The 18,146-nt window shown below is 45.8% G+C and overlaps 1 pseudogene; it reads left to right on the top strand.

The window, feature by feature from the left end:
* The first annotated feature begins 7,036 nt into the window (after nucleotides 1-7,036).
* Nucleotides 7,037-7,155, top strand: LOC134968049 (5S ribosomal RNA; annotated as a pseudogene).
* The last annotated feature ends 10,991 nt before the right edge of the window (nucleotides 7,156-18,146 follow it).

Here is an 18,146-nt window from a genome sequence, read left to right on the forward strand (position 1 = left end):
TCACTCTGCTCCTTCCCTCATACTCTGCTCCCTCCTCTCCTCAGTCACTCTGCTCCTTCCCTCATATTCCAGCCCTGCCTCTTCTCAGTCACTCTGCTCCATCACTCACATTCTGGCCCGTCCTCTCCTCCATCACTCTGCTCCATCCCTCACACTCCGGCCCTTCCTCTCCTCAATCACTCTGCTCCTTCCCTCACACTCCAGCCCTTCCTCTCCTCAATCACTCCGCTCCTTCCCTCACACTCTGGCCCCTCCTCTCCTCAGTCACTCTGCTCTATCCCTCACATTCTGGCCCTTCCTCTCCTCAATCACTCTGCTCCTTCCCTCAAACTCTGCTCCCTCCTCTCCTCAGTCACTCTTCTCCTTCCCTCATACTTTGGTCCCTCCTCTCCTCCATCACTCTGCTCCATCCCTCACATTCTGTCCCGTCCTCTCCTTCATTACCCGCCTTACTATACAGCAGCAGTGCTCAGTAAAGGTCAGAGAGAACAGGTCTACAGCATTGCAGCTGCTCCTCACATGTTTCCATGCCTGCCCCCTCTACCTCTGCAGGCTGTGCCGCCAGTAGGAGAAATAAGGGAAATAAGAAAATGGTGCTCCTTGAAAACTATTTTTTCAAAGTCTGCTGGAATGTTTATAATGTATATAATTAAATAAGCCCACCGTGGAAACACAAAGTAGGTAAATACATTAACATTGGCCTCTCTCTGGTAATTCACATTTTCTATGCCTAGGTAACCATAAAGGTGAGCAGTTTATGACTATTTGAGCTACAAGTGTGTGGGTAGGAGTGGGATAGGTATCAATCCATAGCCCAAGTGGCGCTTACAATATACATTCCCTACCACATCTATTGTACACGCACACACATACTAAGGTTAATTTATGTTGTGAGCCAATTAACCTGTGGGTGGATACTGGAGTGCCCAGAGGAAATGCACACAAGGGGAGAATATACAAACTCCACACATAACAATGGTGGGAATCAAGCCCACAACCTCAGTGCTGTGAATAAATGGAGCAATTATAATTTGAGAGAACTTCACCCCTCTATAATACACTTTCAGATTATTGACACAAGATCCATTCTATGATAGGAGAGCAACACCAAGGGGTTGGGACTGTAATGCCGGCGGTCAGGATCCCGGAGGTCAGCATACTGACCCCAGGATCCCAGCCTCCAGAATACCGGTGGGGAGGCACCTGCAATGGAGCCCCTTGCGGGCTTGTGGCAAGCTGCACTCGCCACAGGTTCTATACCCACTCTGAGTGTTAGTGTTGGTCGGCATGCCAACTATCGGCATTGTCAGCGGTCAGGATTCTAGCGTTTGTATCCTGGCTGCTGGGATCCTGACCGCTGGCAAATCAACTACATCCCATACCAAGCACATCCCACATTAACCAACAGCAACAATACCCTGGTTTAAAAAAAACACCATAAAACTTGTGGGAGAAACACATACAGTATGTGACTATGCAGTTTGACCCATAGATTGCGCCAGCCCCATCCCTCCCTTGGATAACACCTGTACACACACACCCCATTTATATTTCAGTTGTGCCTTCTGTCCCCCCTTATATATTAATTTAATTTATGCCTCTATCTCATCTCAAACAATATATTAATGTTTGCTTTTATTCATTTATGCCACATGCAGTGGCGGAACTCGCGAACGGTTGTCCCAGGTGCGACAAAATGCTTAGGGCCCCCCCCCCATCCCATCCAAGTCCACCCCATCACCCCTGGAGAGGATCTGGTGAGGGGGACCTGCTCGGGGCCAGGGAAATGGATACCTAGCAACAGTGCCGTAACTAGACATGTTAGCGCTGTGTGCAAGAAACGACGGAGGGCCCCCCCCCTCTATGTAAAACAGGGGCAGTGCTCGCCGTAGGCGCGCACAAAAAATATAGGGGCGTGGCAACAAAATAATACCAATTCATATAACGGTGCACAGTAGTCTCCATTATTAAAATTACGCTGCACAGTAGCATCATTACACCAGGTAGAGCCCCTTTTACACATTACGGCAGACAGTGTCCCCTTTTTACACATTACGGCAGACAGCGTCCCCCTTTTTTACACATTACGGCAGACAGCGTCCCCTTTTTACACATTACGGCAGACAGCGTCCCCTTTTTTACACATTATGGCAGACAGCGTCCCCTTTTTTACACATTACGGCAGACAGCGTCCCCTTTTTACACATTACGGCAGACAGCGTCCCCGTTTTTACACATTATGGCAGACAGCGTCCCCCTTTTTACACATTACAGCAGACAGTCCCCCTTGTTTTACACATTACGGGAGACAGCGTCCCCTTTTTTCACATTACAGCAGACAGTCCCCCTTTTTTACACATTACGGCAGACAGTGTCCCCTTTTTACATACAACGGCAGACAGCGTCCCCTTTTTTTATACATTACGGCAGACAGCGTCCCCTTTTTACACATTACAGCAGACAGCGTCCCCCTTTTTACATATTACGGCAGACAGCGTCCCGTTTTTACACATTAAGGCAGACAGCGTCCCCCTTTTTACACATTACGGCAGACAGCGTCCCTTTTTACACATTGTGGCAGACAGACAGAATATATACATAGATAGATAGATAGATAGATAGATAGATAGATAGATAGATAGATAGATAGATAGACAGAAAGAAAAGATTATACTTACTGTCTCCGCTAGCAGTCAGGCCCCTCGGTGCAGCTTGATGGCGGATGATGATCCCGGGCAGGGGAGAAGGAGGAGGGAGGTGGAGGAGGGAGCCGCAGCAGCGCAGTGTAATTGGTGGAGGCGCTGCTGCTGCTGTCCCTCTCCTTCACCATAGGCTTTCCTCCGCCGCTGTAAATGCTGGGATTCACTTCCCAGCATTCACAGCGGCGGAGGGCAGCCTATGGTGAAGGAGAGGGACAGCAGCAGCACCTCCATCAACTACACTGCGCTGCTGCTGCGGCACCCTCCGCCACCTCCCTCCTCCTCCTTCTCCCCCCCCCCCCCAACTCTGTGGCGCAAAGCTCCTCTCCTCGGCGAGTGGCTGACAGCGGGATGTAATGAGTCAGTTTGACTCATTACATGCCGCGCTGGATTTGGGCCCCTGGACAGTGGCAGGCCCCAGTGCAAGGCACTGCTTGCACTGGCGGTAGTTCCGCCACTGACCACATGCCCCCTTACATATTTATGCTGTCACCCCCAATTACAGTATATATATATATATTTATTTATGCTGTTCCCCCATTCCCCCTCTTTTATTTTTAAGCTGGGCTTCCTGACCCCCTGTATATTAAACTTGTGGCCCTGTTCCTCCTTATGTTTATTTAACTTATGGCCACTAGCCTCCCTTATATATTTATATAACTCGAGCTTCCTGCCCCCTCCTTTATAATATATTTAACTTATGCTCCTTGTCCTCTTAACATACATACTGAAGTTAAGACACCACCCCTCTCCACCTACCTTGCTGTTCTACTGTCCTCCTGTTACGTTATGTGCTGCCCGGCTGCTACAGAGTCCACACCAGACAGAAGATGAGGCTTATGTGCAGCGGCATCCTGAGCCAATGCAACTTGGATACGGGGGGCGGAGCTTCGTGCGGAATGGGGGTGGGGCATCAGATCGGTCTGGGGGCGGAGCCTCTGGCATAATCAGGGACTGGAGGAAGACTTTCAGACGTGGCCTGGGCTGGTCGGAACTTCGCCGGCTGCTTCGGGGTGCAGGTGATTAGGCACTGGCAGCCGGGAGGCGAGGGAGCTGAGCTGCTGGTGATGACAGGATTTTTTTTCTGGTCATCACTGGCTGCATTGCAGGGGAGCCTGTGGGCCTTTTTTCAATGGGGGGCCTGGAGCTGCAGCTTCATCCGCCCCATTGTTAATCCGGCCCTGATCTTCCAGAGGAAAACCATAATCTGCGCTTTTATTGTCTGATAAAAAACTTTTCTACTAGGGAATGATCAGACAATGCAGATGTATGTAATGGAAGTAAGTATACTCCATCATGTCCAATGTTTACACCATCAAACCCATCACATGTATTACTGCGTAAATGGACACAGTTTGACTGTGTACGAACTCCTGAATCCTTAAGTGAATTTTGGATATTTTGTTCAGAGGTAAATTACTCTCTGAATACCCAATTCCTACACAGCCCCCAAATACATCATCCAATGTGACGGAACCAGACACGACTTAGCCCAATTTATGAGCTGATGGAACAGTGCTATAGGAACATGTGGATAGGCATCCTGAATATTCTGGAATGCTCTAAACCACCTGCTCTATGGCTGATATATTGGAACGTAAAGTCTCCATATGACACCTGAGGTACCAAAAAGTACTTGTTCAGTGCTTTGATATAGAGTATGGGCCAGAATGACCCATTTGGATTCTGGACTAGAAACAGGTTGGAACCAAACCTTCTCATTGTGCAGGAGGAACTGATTATCACTCCTGACTGAAGCACCTGAACTGCGTCTTGCAAAGCCCTCGTCTTCGTTTCCACTGAAGACGGGCTGGTACAATTTCTAATGAGGGTGTTTCCAGAAAACACCTATAGCACTTAGTATTACCAACCAAGTACTAACCAGGACCAACACTGCTTAGCTTCCCAGATCAGATAAGATTGCGCATGTCCAGTGTGGTGTGGCTGTAGATCATATCGTGAGATGCCGCTTTTTTCACCCAGACATCTGTAGTAGACTGCTGCCAGCTCTGTGCAAACTGAAGAAATCAGCCTCCCACGCTGGGTCACCCCAAGTGAAGGCCCTCACCATCAGGCTGATGGCTTATCTTCAGATTCGAAAACCGGTCCTCTGGTAGCCCAATACCTTTTAGTCCTACCAGACTTGTTGGATTGGGACGGTTTGCCTTTTACCCTTTTCTTTTGCTTTTCCTCGACTCTGAAAGGACCGGAAAGCTGGAAACTAGGCTTGATCTGATTTAAAATACTGTTAATTCTTTAGCAAAAGAATATTTCCAGTAACAAGATAAGACTCAAGACCCTCCCTGGATTTTGAGTCAGCTTACCATGTACATAGCCAATCCGCTCTGCGAGCTGCTGCTTTCTGAGAGGCAATTGTACCCATATCCAGGTCCACTTATCGGTGCCTGTTTGATATGCATTATGGAATTTTTGCCTTCTAGATGATCCCCTTTCAATGCATCAGCCCAGACTGCCATTGCTTACGCTATCTGAGCTAAGCCTAGGCTGGTCTAATGATTGTCCCAGACAAGAAGAAAAAAATGGTCTTTAGAAAACCATTGAGTCTCCTATCTGTGACATAATTAATTTATGTTGAAAACAAAAATAAATGCAGATTTCGCACCATTCTAAGATCTGCAAATCTACTGTGGGAGCCACCCTTCTTTTTTAAACAGTCCCCAGCTGGACGAGGATATTTGGAATTCCATTTCCTGGAATTCTAACTTCCTACTGGGCGTAATCCAACATACATCAGCTGTTTTGGGATGGTTAAACACAGCCACCTTCGTTTCTAACATAGGCTCTGCTGCTTCTGAGGATAAAATGGCTTACATAGCACTAGTTAGCTCAGGTATGTCCACTGAGATGAGACCTTCCGAAGTACACTGAGTCCGCAGCTAAACATTTGTAGACTGTGAAGAGGTTGTATCATGTCTGTGTGATTTACTTACCATTGGCCTTTCAGCCTGCCTTTATTAGGAAGCTTCCATTCCCTAGGTGGATAACCGCAGAATGAAATTCTGCATGAAAGGCTTAATAGGATAACCTATCGCTGGTATAGGGGCTGGCATTATCTGCTGAGCTACATTGGATAATGTCTGTGTAAAGTAGCCTATGAAGGTTCAACCAGAACATGTGCCTGCCTCGGTTACCTAAGAGGCTTTGGAGACAACTAAACCATTTTGCAGATAATCCCATTGAACCAGGTCTGATAGGTTAACCTAGCTCTGCAAGACAACATAAAATTAGTGTTGGTGCTGCTATGGAAAGTGTATTTTCAAAAGCTAAAATGAGGGTTTGGGTAAGTCTGTACAGGATTAAATTTTTATATATATATATATATATATATATACATACAGTATCTCCACTATGTGGAAAAGATAGCACTCTCCAGACTAGAGTATCAAAAATCAAGAAAGGTTCACATTTATTTCAAAGTCAATCTCACAGTTTCCAGGAGGTGTCCAACGTTTCGGTCCACACCAGGACCTTTTTCAAGATATACGGCTATACAATCAACAGGTTCAGCAGTACAGCATAAGTCAAAGTGGTGGTAGGAAACTGGAGCACCAGATAAGAGCCTCTAATAGGGGCCTGTGATGCTACAACAGGATTTTGTGGGATCATATAACACAACGCAGGAACCGCATAAATGGCTGCATAATTGAGTACGCCTACGATGGTAGAATAATGTCATAAAAATACCGCATATTTGATCTACAAACCGTTCTTTATTTGTTTATTTTCAGTGAGTAATATGTCCACAATATCAGAACAGTGCTAGATACCTGTCTACTGATAATCATACAGCTGTAACAGTAAACTCACTTCCCCCTTCATTGAAAAAGCATTTTTCTTAAGATAGCAGCAGTACCATATATTGCTTTCATTATACAGTTTCAACCAATAGCTTCTATTTTGAAGTTTTCAGCCTCTCCCACAACATGGATATTCCTCCCAAAGCTTCCAACATTATGGTGTCTCTGGAACTCTCTATCATCCTGTTGAGCAACTACTGGGCTCTGCAATGCATTATGTGAACAGAGCACTAATTTGCTACACAATGGGACAGCAGAAGCGTTCCCCTTCCTTCCTTCACAATTGGTGTCTTTTCTCAACCACTCTCTCATTTTCTCATTCAATGCCTTGGCAGATGACAAAAAAGCAGAAGTGGTTGGAATCACAGACCTGACTATTAACAAAACAACAGCACCACCTCATTGTTTGAGACACACATATTTGCTGCATTGAGCAATCAGATTGTTCTGGGATGTTTTTCAGTTGAAATTCTTTTGGAGGGGATTTGGGCTCCCAGTGTCACCAGGTACGATACATTCACCTGCGGTCAAATCACACTGAGTATGCCCAATCTCGTCTGATCTTGGAAGCCAAGCACTGTGGGGCCAGGTCAGTACCTGGGTGGGAGACCACCAGAGAATACTGGGTACCGCAGGTATTTTTATCCAAACCTGTGATACAGGACCTAGAACTCTTTGAAATATAAACATCTCTATTACCTACCAGGCACTACACAAGTGGTTTGGGTTCAAGCCTCTTTTTCCTATATTTGAGAGGAACAATCTCATTTACTAGGATCAAGAGATCAAGAATAAACATCAGACATATTTTCGGTCATTGAGCCACAGCACCAAACAATAAATTTTATTTTTATGTGTATTTCTATATATTGTTGCCTTCCACCCACCTTTTAAAGTGATATCAATAAAATTCATATTTTAACAATATAATTAGTTTTCATGAATTAACTAAGTGTGCCCCAGAATAGACACATAGGGATAAATTTACTAAGATGGGAGTTCTATTTAAAATGGGATGTTGCCCATAGCAGCCAATCAGATTTTACTTCTCATTTATTTAGCACCTTCTAGAAGATAATACCTGGAATCTGATTGGTTGCTACGGGCAACATCCCATCTTAAATAGAACTCCCATTTTAGTAAATATACCCCATAGTCTTTTTCTTTTGGTTCCTTTGTCTTAACAGGAATCAGCTTTTCCTTGAAAGTGTATTTTCCTCACCCTTGCGGCTCTTAAACATGATAAATAAATCACACACCTTTGCAGTGTTATCACACAATTTGTGACTGGAATCACTTTAAATTTGTTAAAGTGACCTACAGTCCAAACCTACCCTGATTTGCACCAGCATTGAGGATCGGAATACGCAGGGAAAAACTGACAGAATTTTTATAGTTAAGTCAGCAATCACACTAGGAGTCAGTCACAGGTTATACATTAGCATAATAAGCAATATGAGAACATAATCAACTACAAATACATTTCAAGTATGTAGGAGAAACATTTTACTGCATTACCTTATATAGGAGTTGTAAATGTATTCAGTTGCACAGCAAAAGAAAACCACAGCAATAGTTATCAGACTCATATGCATCAGGCACTTTATCTATTCGTACAAAAAGGTAGAGACTTAGGGGGTCATTTCAAGTTGATCGCTTGCTAGCTGTTTTTAGCAGCCGTGCAAACGCTAAGCCGCCACCCTCTGGGAGTGTATCTTAGCTTAGCAGAAGTACGAACGAAAGGATCGCAGAGCGACTACAAAAAAAATTGTGCCATTTTAGAGTAGCTCCGGACCTACTCAGCGCTTGCGATCACTTTGACGTCAGATTTGACGTCACACAAACGCCCTGGATTCGGTCAGCCACACCTGCATTTTTCCTGGCACGATTGCGTTTTTTGGAACACTCCCTGAAAATGGTCAGTTGACACCCAGAAACGCCCCTTTCCTATCAATCACTCTGCGGCTGCCATTACGACTGAAAAGCGTTGCTAGACCTTATGTAAAAATACATCACCCATTGTGAAAGTACGTCACGCGTGCGCACTGCGCCGCATGAGCAGAAGTGCCGCTTTTTCACTTAATCGCTGCGAACATTTTTCACTAGCGATCAACTCTGAATGACCCCCTTAGTGTTGTATTACCCGGCTCAGTAGAGTGGGATACAGGGAGACTCAACCTGCTTCCAGGACCGATCAAATACGTTTGCGAACGCTGAGTGGATCCAGATGCTACTAGTGTACACAATCGCTCCATGAACCTATAGTGAACACAGATGCCCAAGTGAACACTGATGCACCAGTCACACAGCCGCCTATGCTGTGACTGGGTCCCCTTAGTATACAGTGTCTCAGACAGAAGCGGGAAAACAGTTCATGGCGGGAGACTGAGGAAACTGGTCATGAACTGGGGGGGAGGGGCAACCAGGGGAGCATCTGACTCCCCACTGCTGACATCAACCCTAGGGATCGCAGCCTCATACTACCCCCTGGAGCCTAGAAGTAGGTTCTGCAGATTCGTAGTCTTGAACTTGAAGAGTCTTGCAAACAGCTTCAATTAAGTGGTGAACGCCTGAAGGGGAAATCCTCTTCCCACACAGGAGGTATCCTCCCACTCAGTGTCAAAGTCCCCTTCCTCAGGAAAGCAGTATGCTGGATCTGAATCCCCAGGGAATGTGATAGATGACAACTGCTATTTCTTAGTAGCTACTGCCTCAGAGGAGGAGACAATCTTCTTAAGAGAAGAGGCCATCTTGGAAAGGCATATTCCTGGCCCATCTCGGTTCCCCTGAGGACACTGGGGCTAACTGAGAAGTAGGACCAGGTTACATAGAAACATAGAATTTGTCGGCAGATAAGAACCACTTGGCCCATCTAGTCTGCCCCTTTTTTTTTGTACATTATTTTTATCTCGAACCTTATTTGATCCTTATTTCTTTGTAAGGATATCCTTATGTCTATCCCATGCATGTTTAAATTTCTCTACTGTCTTAGCCTCTACCACCTCTGATGGGAAGCTATTCCACTTGTCCACTACCCTTTCTGTGAAATAATTTTTCCGCAAATTTCCCCTGAACCTCCCCCCCTCCAGGTTCACTTACTTGTGAATGTCCGAGTTCTTCAATAGCATCCGCCATGGAATGTGCCCACTCCAGGATCACCTGGTGCAGCAGTGTCCCCAGGAAGCGGATCCATGTTCTCTGTGCTGCATGCTGTGCAGCGAGCCCCTGGTTCACTGCAATCCTTCAGCAATTTTTTATTCCAACTGGAGCATGCAAAATATAAGGCAGCATCTTGCTTTGATTTGGAAGTCTTATCTGGTTTCCCCGAGGTTGTATTGAGAGAAACAACAACAACTCTCCTGCCTGAAGTCACAATATAGGAAAAGTGCAGGGAGAGAATAACAATGTTCCAGCTGCCTGCTAATTCAGTGAAACAGGAGAGGTGGAGAAATATGCAGTTATTAAGGCTGCTATACCACAATCGCAGGTTACAAGTATAGGGGCTACACTAGTGTAGTATTCTTTCTGCAGTGTCTCATTACAGCCGCAGCTGAAATACAGTAATTATGACCGTAGCTTGCTGTGCCACTCAGCCTTTGTCCAAGTGCTGACTGAATAGGGATAAAAGATGCTGGAGCTGTGTACACAATGGAGCGAGTGCGCCTTGTAATAGCTAGCCAGTTTCTCACTCTTGTAAAAAATAGGATTTTGGTACTTACCAGAGATGTGCAGTGGGCATTTTTCGGGTTTTGTGTTTTGGTTTTGGATTCGGTTCCACGGTCGTGTTTTGGATTCAGACGCGTTTTGGCAAAACCTCCCTTTCGAATTTTTGTCTGATTCGGATGCGTTTTGGGTTCGTTTTTTTTTTTCAAAAACAGCTTAAATCATAGAACTTAGGGGTAATTTTGATCCTATAGTATTATTAACCTCAATAACCATAATTTCCACTAATTTCCAGTCTATTCTGAACACCTCACAATATTATTTTTAGTCCTAAAATTTGCACTGAGGTCGCTGGATGACTAAGATAAGCGACTCAAGTGGGCGGCACAAACACCTGGCCCATCTAGGAGTGGCACTGCAGTGTCAGACAGGATGGTACTTCAAAAAATAGTCCCCAAACAGCACATGATGCAAATATAAATAAAAAAAGAAGAGGTGCAAGACGGAATTGTCCTTGGGCCCTCCCACCCCCCCTTATGTTGAATAAACAGGACATGCACACTTTAACAAAATCATAATTTCAGTGACAGGGTCTGCCACACGACTGTGGCTGAAATGACTGGTTGGTTTGGGCCCCCACCAAAAAAGAAGCAATCAATCTCTCCTTGCACAAACTGGCTCTACAGAGACTAGATGTCCACCTCATCCCCCGATTCCTCACCCCTTTCACTGTGTACATCCTCCTCCTCACAGAGTATTAATTCGTCCCCACTGGAATCCACCATCACAGGTCCCTGTGTTCTTTCTGGAGGCAATTGCTGGTAAATTTCTCCACGGAGGAATTTATTATAATTCATTTTGATGAACATCATCTTCTCCACATTTTCTGGAAGTAACCTCCTACGCCGATCGCTGACAAGGTGACCGGCTACACTAAACACTTTCGGAGTACACACTGGAGGGGGGGGGGGCAACTTAGGTAAAATAAAGCCAGTTTGTGCAAGGGCCTCCAAATTGCCTCTTTTTCCTGCCAGTATATGTACGGACTGTCTGACGTGCCTACTTGGATGCTGTCACTCATATAATCCTCCACCATTCTTTCAATGGTGACAGAATCATATGCAGTGACAGTAGGCGACATGTCAGTAATCGTTGGTAGGTCCTTCAGTCCGGACCAGATGTCAGCACTTGCTCCTGACTGCCCTGCATCACTGCCAGCGGGTGGTTTTGGAAATTTTATCCATTTCCTGGCAGCTCCAGTGGCGGTAGATAATGAAGGAGGAGCTGTTGGCGGGTCACGTTCCGCTTGACTTGACAATTGTCTCACCAGCAGGTCTTTGAACATCTGCAGACTTGTGTCTGCTGGAAAGAGATACAACGTAGGCTTTAAACCTAGGATCGAGCGCGGTGGCCAAAATGTAGTGCTCCGATTTCAACAGATTGACCACCCGTGAATCCCAGTTAAGCGAATGAAGGGCTCCATCCACAAGTCCCACATGCCTAGCAGAATCGCTCCGTTTTAGCTCCTCCTTCAATCTCTCCAGCTGCTTCTGCAAAAGCCTGAGGGGAATGACCTGACTTCAGTGTCTGAACTGACTTCACGTGTGGCAAGTTCAAAGGGTTGGAGAACCTTGCACAACATGGAAACCATTCTCCACTGCGCTTGAGTCAGGTGCATTCCTCCTCCTTTGCCTATATCGTAGGCAGATGTATAGGCTTGAATGGCCTTTTGTTGCTCCTCCAACCTCTGAAGCATATAGAGGGTTGAATTCCACCTCGTTACCACCTCTTGCTTCAGCTGATGGCAGGGCATGTTCAGGAGGAGTGTTTGCTGACGCTCCAGTCTTTGGCACGCGGTGGCTGAATGCCAAAAGTGGCCCGCAATTCTTCGGGCCACCAACAGCATCTCCTGCACGCCCCTGTCATTAAAAAAAAAAAAATTGTGCTGGAATTTGCCCACATGTAATGCACGCACAATATTGGTGGCGTTGTCCGATAACACAAATCCCCAGGAGAGTCCAATTGGGGTAAGCCAATCTGCGATGATGTTCCTCAGTTTCCGTAAGAGGTTGTCAGCTGTGTGCCTCTTATGGAAAGCGGTGATACAAAGCATAGCCTGCCTAGGAACGAGTTGGCGTTTGCGAGATGCTGCTACTGGTGCCGCCGCTGTTGTTGCTGCGGGAGGCAATACATCTACCCAGTGGGCTGTCACACTCATAGTCCTGAGTCTGCCCTGCTCCACAGGTCCATGGTTAAGTGGACAGTGGGTACAGTGGGTACAACTGCATTTTTTAGGACACTGGTGACTTATTTTCTGATGTCTGTGTACATTCTCGGTATCGCCTGCCTAGAGAAGTGGAACCTAGATGGGATTTGGTACCGGGAACACACTACCTCAAGCAATTCTCTAAGTTCCTGTGAACTAACGGTGGATACCGGATGCACGTCTAACACCAACATAGTTGTCAAGGCCTGAGTTATCACTGCTGTGATATTTCATTTTCCTCGCAAAGGACTGTTGGACAGTCAATTGCTTACTGGAAGTAGTACAAGTGGTCTTCAGACTTCCCCTCTGGGATGACGATCGACTCCCAGCAGCAACAACAGCAGTGTCAGCAGACGATTTTAATTTAGATTTTTGGGTCATTTTACTGAACTTTTGCTTTTTGGATTTTACATGCTCTCTACTATGAAATTGGGCATTGGCCTTGGCAGACGACGTTGATGGCATTTCATCATCTCTGCCATGACTAGTGGCAGCAGCTTCAGCACTAGGTAGAAGTGGATCTTGATCTTTCCCTATTTTACCCTCCACATTTTTGTTTTACATTTTTTAATGTGTGGAATTATATGCCAGTAATATATCTGGAATTAGACGGCGGTAATGTCTGGAATTAGATACCACTAGATAGATATCCGATACCACTGTGACTGGAAATGATGATGACCTATGCACAGTGACGGGACACTACCACAGCACCAAGATGCAGCACAAGACACTGGACTAGTATATTAGTAATGTACTGTAGTATTACTGAGCACCACAATGCAGCACAAGACAATGAGCAGTGGTACTGAGCACTGATGATGATAATACTGAGAACTGACACTGAGCAGCAAGATGCAGCACAAGACACTGGACTAGTATATTAGTAATGTACTGTAATATACTGAGCACCACAATGCAGCACAAGACAATGAGCAGTAATACGGAGCACTGATGATGATGATAATACTGAGAACGGACACTGAGCAGCAAGATGCAGCCCTGGACTATTAGTAATGTACTGTAGTATACTGAGCACCACACAATGCAGCACAAGACAATGAGCAGTGATACTGAGCACTGATGAAGATACTAGAACGGACACTGAGCAGGAGAGACACACTACTAGTACTGCTGAGCACCGATATTGAGATTTTCACAGAGAGAACATAGCCACGTCCTCTCCGCTCTCTCTACAATGCACGGTTGAAAATGGCGGCGGCGACGCGCGGCTCTTTATATGGAATCCGAATCTCGCGAGAATCCGACAGCGGGATGATGACTTTTTCCCTCATTCGGGTTTTCCGAGTCAGGCGGGAAGAACCGAGCCTGCCTCGGACCCGTGTAAACCACATGGCGTTCGGGAGGGTTCGGTTCTCGGAGAACCGAACCCGCTCATCTCTAGTACTTACCAGATAAATCCTTTTCTTTGAATCCACAGGGGGCACAGGAGCACTCTTGGGATATGGACAGGCGTTAGCAGGGATAGGCACATTTAAATATTTAAATTAGTAACTCTTCACCCCCTCCATACTCCCATAGACTTCAGTGTTTTTGCTGAGCCGGACAGGAGCGATAGAGAGGATGAACAGAGAATTCCATATAACATAACGTACAACAATAAAGTTGACACATAACGTAACGGACAACTAAACAGTTGACACAACAATAGATAACAATCACCTTAACATTTGAAAAAGTCGGTGAGTACGTGTTACCATAAGATCTACTGAACCTACCACAAGACAGGTGAAACTGCTCTGGGTGGACGTCCAGTGCCCCCTGTGAATTCAAAGAAAAGGATTTATCTGGTAAGTACCAAAATCCTATTTTCTTTTTCATCCACTAGGGGTCACTGGAGTACTCTTGGGATGTACCAAAGTTTCCCCCTTGGACGGGAGAGCTGTTTGGCACCTGTAACACTAGACGGCCAAAGCTAGATGCTGATGCCGCAAATGTATCAAACTTGTAAATGCGCACAATCGTGTGCACTGATGACCATGTAGCCGCACGGCAAAGTTGCGTCGTAGAAGCTCCATGACCTACTGCCCATGAAGTTCCCACAGAACGTGTGGAATGAGCTGAAACTGATTGTAGGCGGTTGTTACCTAGCATGAAGATAAGCCTGACGTGTGGTCAGCTTAATCCATCTGGACAAGGTCTGCTTGGAAGCTGGCCAACCCATCTTGACTGCATCATAGAGAACAATGTATCAGTTTTACGTACTGTTGATGTTCGGGCTACATACAAAGTAGCTGGAGTTCCTGCACTTTCTGATAATACCGGAACTACGATTGGTTGATTGATGTGAAAAGAAGATACCACCTTTGGTAGGAAAGCGGGATTTGTCCGAAGTTCCGCTCTATTATCATGAAACACTAAATACGGTGGTTTGCATGACAAGGCACCCAATTTTGAAACACGCCTTGCTGAAGCTAAGGCTAGGAGAAGTTAGAAACTTAACATCCACTTGTTGTAAGGGTACAAAAATTTAAGACTGTAAAAAAAAATCTAAAACCAGATTCAAGTCCCATGGCGCTGTAGGTGGTATAAATGGAGGTTGTACTCTGAGGACACCTTGCAGGAAAGTGTGAACTATTGGCAAAAGGGCCAAACGCCTTTGAAAGTAAATTGACAAGGAAGAAACCTGTACCTTTAGTGTAGATAAACGTAGTCCTCCATCTAACCCAGTCTGTAACAAAAGACGGGATAACTTGAAAGATGATGTCGGAAACTTCCAAGCTTCACACCACCCTATGTAGGCACGCCAAATTCTGTGATAATGAGCTGCCGTAACTGGCTTTTTAGCACGTAACATGGTTGGTATAACAGATATTGGAATGTCACCTCGTCTTAAGAGGGCAGTTTCAACAGCCACCCAGTCAAACGCTGCTGCGCTAAACCGGGAAAAGGAACAGACCCTGTTGCAGCAGGTCCAGACGTAGCGGGAGCGGCCATGGATCGTCTGCGAGTAGACCGTGGAGATCCGAAAACCAAGCTCTCAGAGGCCAAGGAGGCGCCACTAGTATGACGGTCGTGGACTCTCTTTTGATCTGCTTTAGCAACAGAGGAAGCAGCGGAAATGGTGGAAACAGATACACAAAGCTGTACGGCCACGCAATTGTGAGAGCATCTACTGCCACTGCCTTTAGATCTCTTGTTCTGGACACATACTGGGGTGTTTGATAATTTTGGCGAGATGCCATTAGATCCACCTGTGGGTAACCCCACCACTGGACCATCATCTGGAACACTTCTGGATTTAATGCCCATTCTCGTGGATGAAAATCCTGACGGCTGAGATAATCCACCTCCAAGTTGTCCATTCTTGGAATGAACACTGCCGACAATATCACTTGGTGATGTTCCTCCCAATTCAGGATTCGAGCAACTTCTGCATGACCATGCAACTTCGAGTTCCTCCTTGTTTGTTGATGTATGCGACTGCCGTCGCGTTGTCTGACTGAATGTGGACAGTCTGAGACTGGAGCATGTGCACTGCCTGTCGCAGTGCGTTGTAAATTGCCCTGAGTTCCAGGACATTTATTGGCAATAATCTTTCTAGGTCTGACCAGAAACCCTGAAATTGACGATGTAGGACCATAACTCCCCAACCTCTGAGACTTGCGTCCGTTGTCAGCATTATCCAATTACAGACTCCGAACCGTTTTCCCGTGGTGAGATGCTGTACTTGGTAGTGATACTCTGGTCCTTGGAGACAACCGCACCATCTGATAAATTTGAAGATGCGAGCCTGACCACTGTGCTAGAAGATCTAGCAGAAAAGGCCGCAAATGAAATCTTCCGAACTGGAGTGCTTTGAAAGACACCACCATCTTTCCTAACAGTCGAATGCACAAGTGCACCGAGACTGGCCGTGGTTTGAGCACTAACTGTACCAGATGACGAATACTTTGCGCTTACTGGTCTGGCAGGTAAATGCGCTGATTCACCGTATCCAGAATAATTCCTAGGAACTGAATTCTTTGACACAGTACCAGGCTTGTTTTCTTGAAGTTGACAACCAACCGTGCTGAACTAGTACATTGTACGTTAGTAAGGCATGTTGAAGGAGTATTTTGTAAGACGGAGCCTTGATGAGAAGGTCGTCTAAGTACGTAACAATTATCACTTCCCGGGAACTGAGATGAGCTATCATCACAGACATCATTCTTGTGAATACCCAAGACACTGATGAGAGGCCAAATGGTAATGCCTGAAATTAATAATGGCTTTGTTGTACTGCAAACCTAGAGTACGCCTGATGCGGTGGCCAAATGGGAATGTGTAAGTATGCATCCTTGAGATCCAGCGAAATCATGAATTCCTGTGGCTCTAAACCTGCAATCACTGACCGCAGGGATTCCATCTTGAATCTGTAGTAAGTGACGTACTTATTGAGCCCCTTCAGGTTCAATATCAGCGTGACAGAGCCATCTGGCTTTGGTACTACCAAAAGACGGGAATAATAACCTTGACCCTGTTGGTGAACCGGAACCTGAATAAAAACTGCTGAATTCACGATTGAGATTGAACCGCGGTCTGCAGAACCACCTTTTTGTTTTCTGATAGAGGCAGGCCCGTCTCAAAAAACCGCATTGATGGAAGACAGTCGCACTATTTTTTGTAACCTTTGATTACTAAATTGCGGATCCACCCACCTGTGGATGTCTGAAACCACGCCATATGAAACAATTGAAGGCATGCGCATATTTGTCAGCGGAGTTGGTGTCCTGACGACGGTTAGTGATTTGTTGAAAACCACATCCTCTACCACGTCTAGTCTGTATGGTTGCTCCTCTAACACGGCCTTGAAAGGACTGAGGTATAAAAAAATCTGAATGCTGGTCCAGCGTATCTCCTTTTAGGAATCGGTGCGGCTATGGCAGGAAACCAGACTCCTCCCCACCCCCCCTTCCCCCGGTAGCCTGAGAAATCCATCATTTCCATTCAGGACCAAACATATCGCCAGTATAAGGCTATATTTTATTTCTCATTGTGACTCTGCTTCTGTCCACCAAGAACGCAGGCAAAGCGTCCGTCGGGCAGCAACTTGTGAGGCTGAAAAGCGAGAACAATCTGGCTGACATCCATAAAAACCATACCTAAATACTCAGCAGTCTACCAGATGTGATCAGCAAAAAGCATAAGCTGGTCTAAGAGAAGATCCTGTTGTACGCCCAACTTGAGCTGTGTTGCCCATGCAACGACAGCCTTGTTAACTCAAAGTCCCACTAAAGCAGAACTAGGCAACACCCCTACTGCTGTATACATTGACTTCAGACTAGCCTCTAGCTTACGCTGTGATGGTTTTGTAAGCGTAGCTGCAGCTGGGACTGGAATGGTGAACCTCTTTAAAAGTTTTGACTGTTAGTGGATTTTCTCCGTTAGTTGTGATAGACTGTGGAAACAGGTAGTTAGACATAAATCGCCTAGGATTATGTGGATTACTGATTAAAGAAAACCCCCCAGGTGCTCTACTTCATCATTACAAAGAGATTTCTCAGTCTCTGTAAAATTTAGAACCTGGTGTACTGCCCTGATATTATCAGTGGCCGGGCTATCAGTAATGTTCCCGCTGAGATATCAGGTTTGGCAGTGAATAGTCAGAATGTGACACAGTTGAAACCATACATTTTGAGACAAACGACCTAAGGACTGAGCCATACCTGGGGGTATATTTACGAAGCTCCCAATTTT

This window comes from Pseudophryne corroboree, chromosome 10 (genome assembly GCF_028390025.1).
Source record: "Pseudophryne corroboree isolate aPseCor3 chromosome 10, aPseCor3.hap2, whole genome shotgun sequence".
In the NCBI taxonomy this organism is placed as follows: Eukaryota; Metazoa; Chordata; class Amphibia; order Anura; family Myobatrachidae; genus Pseudophryne; species Pseudophryne corroboree.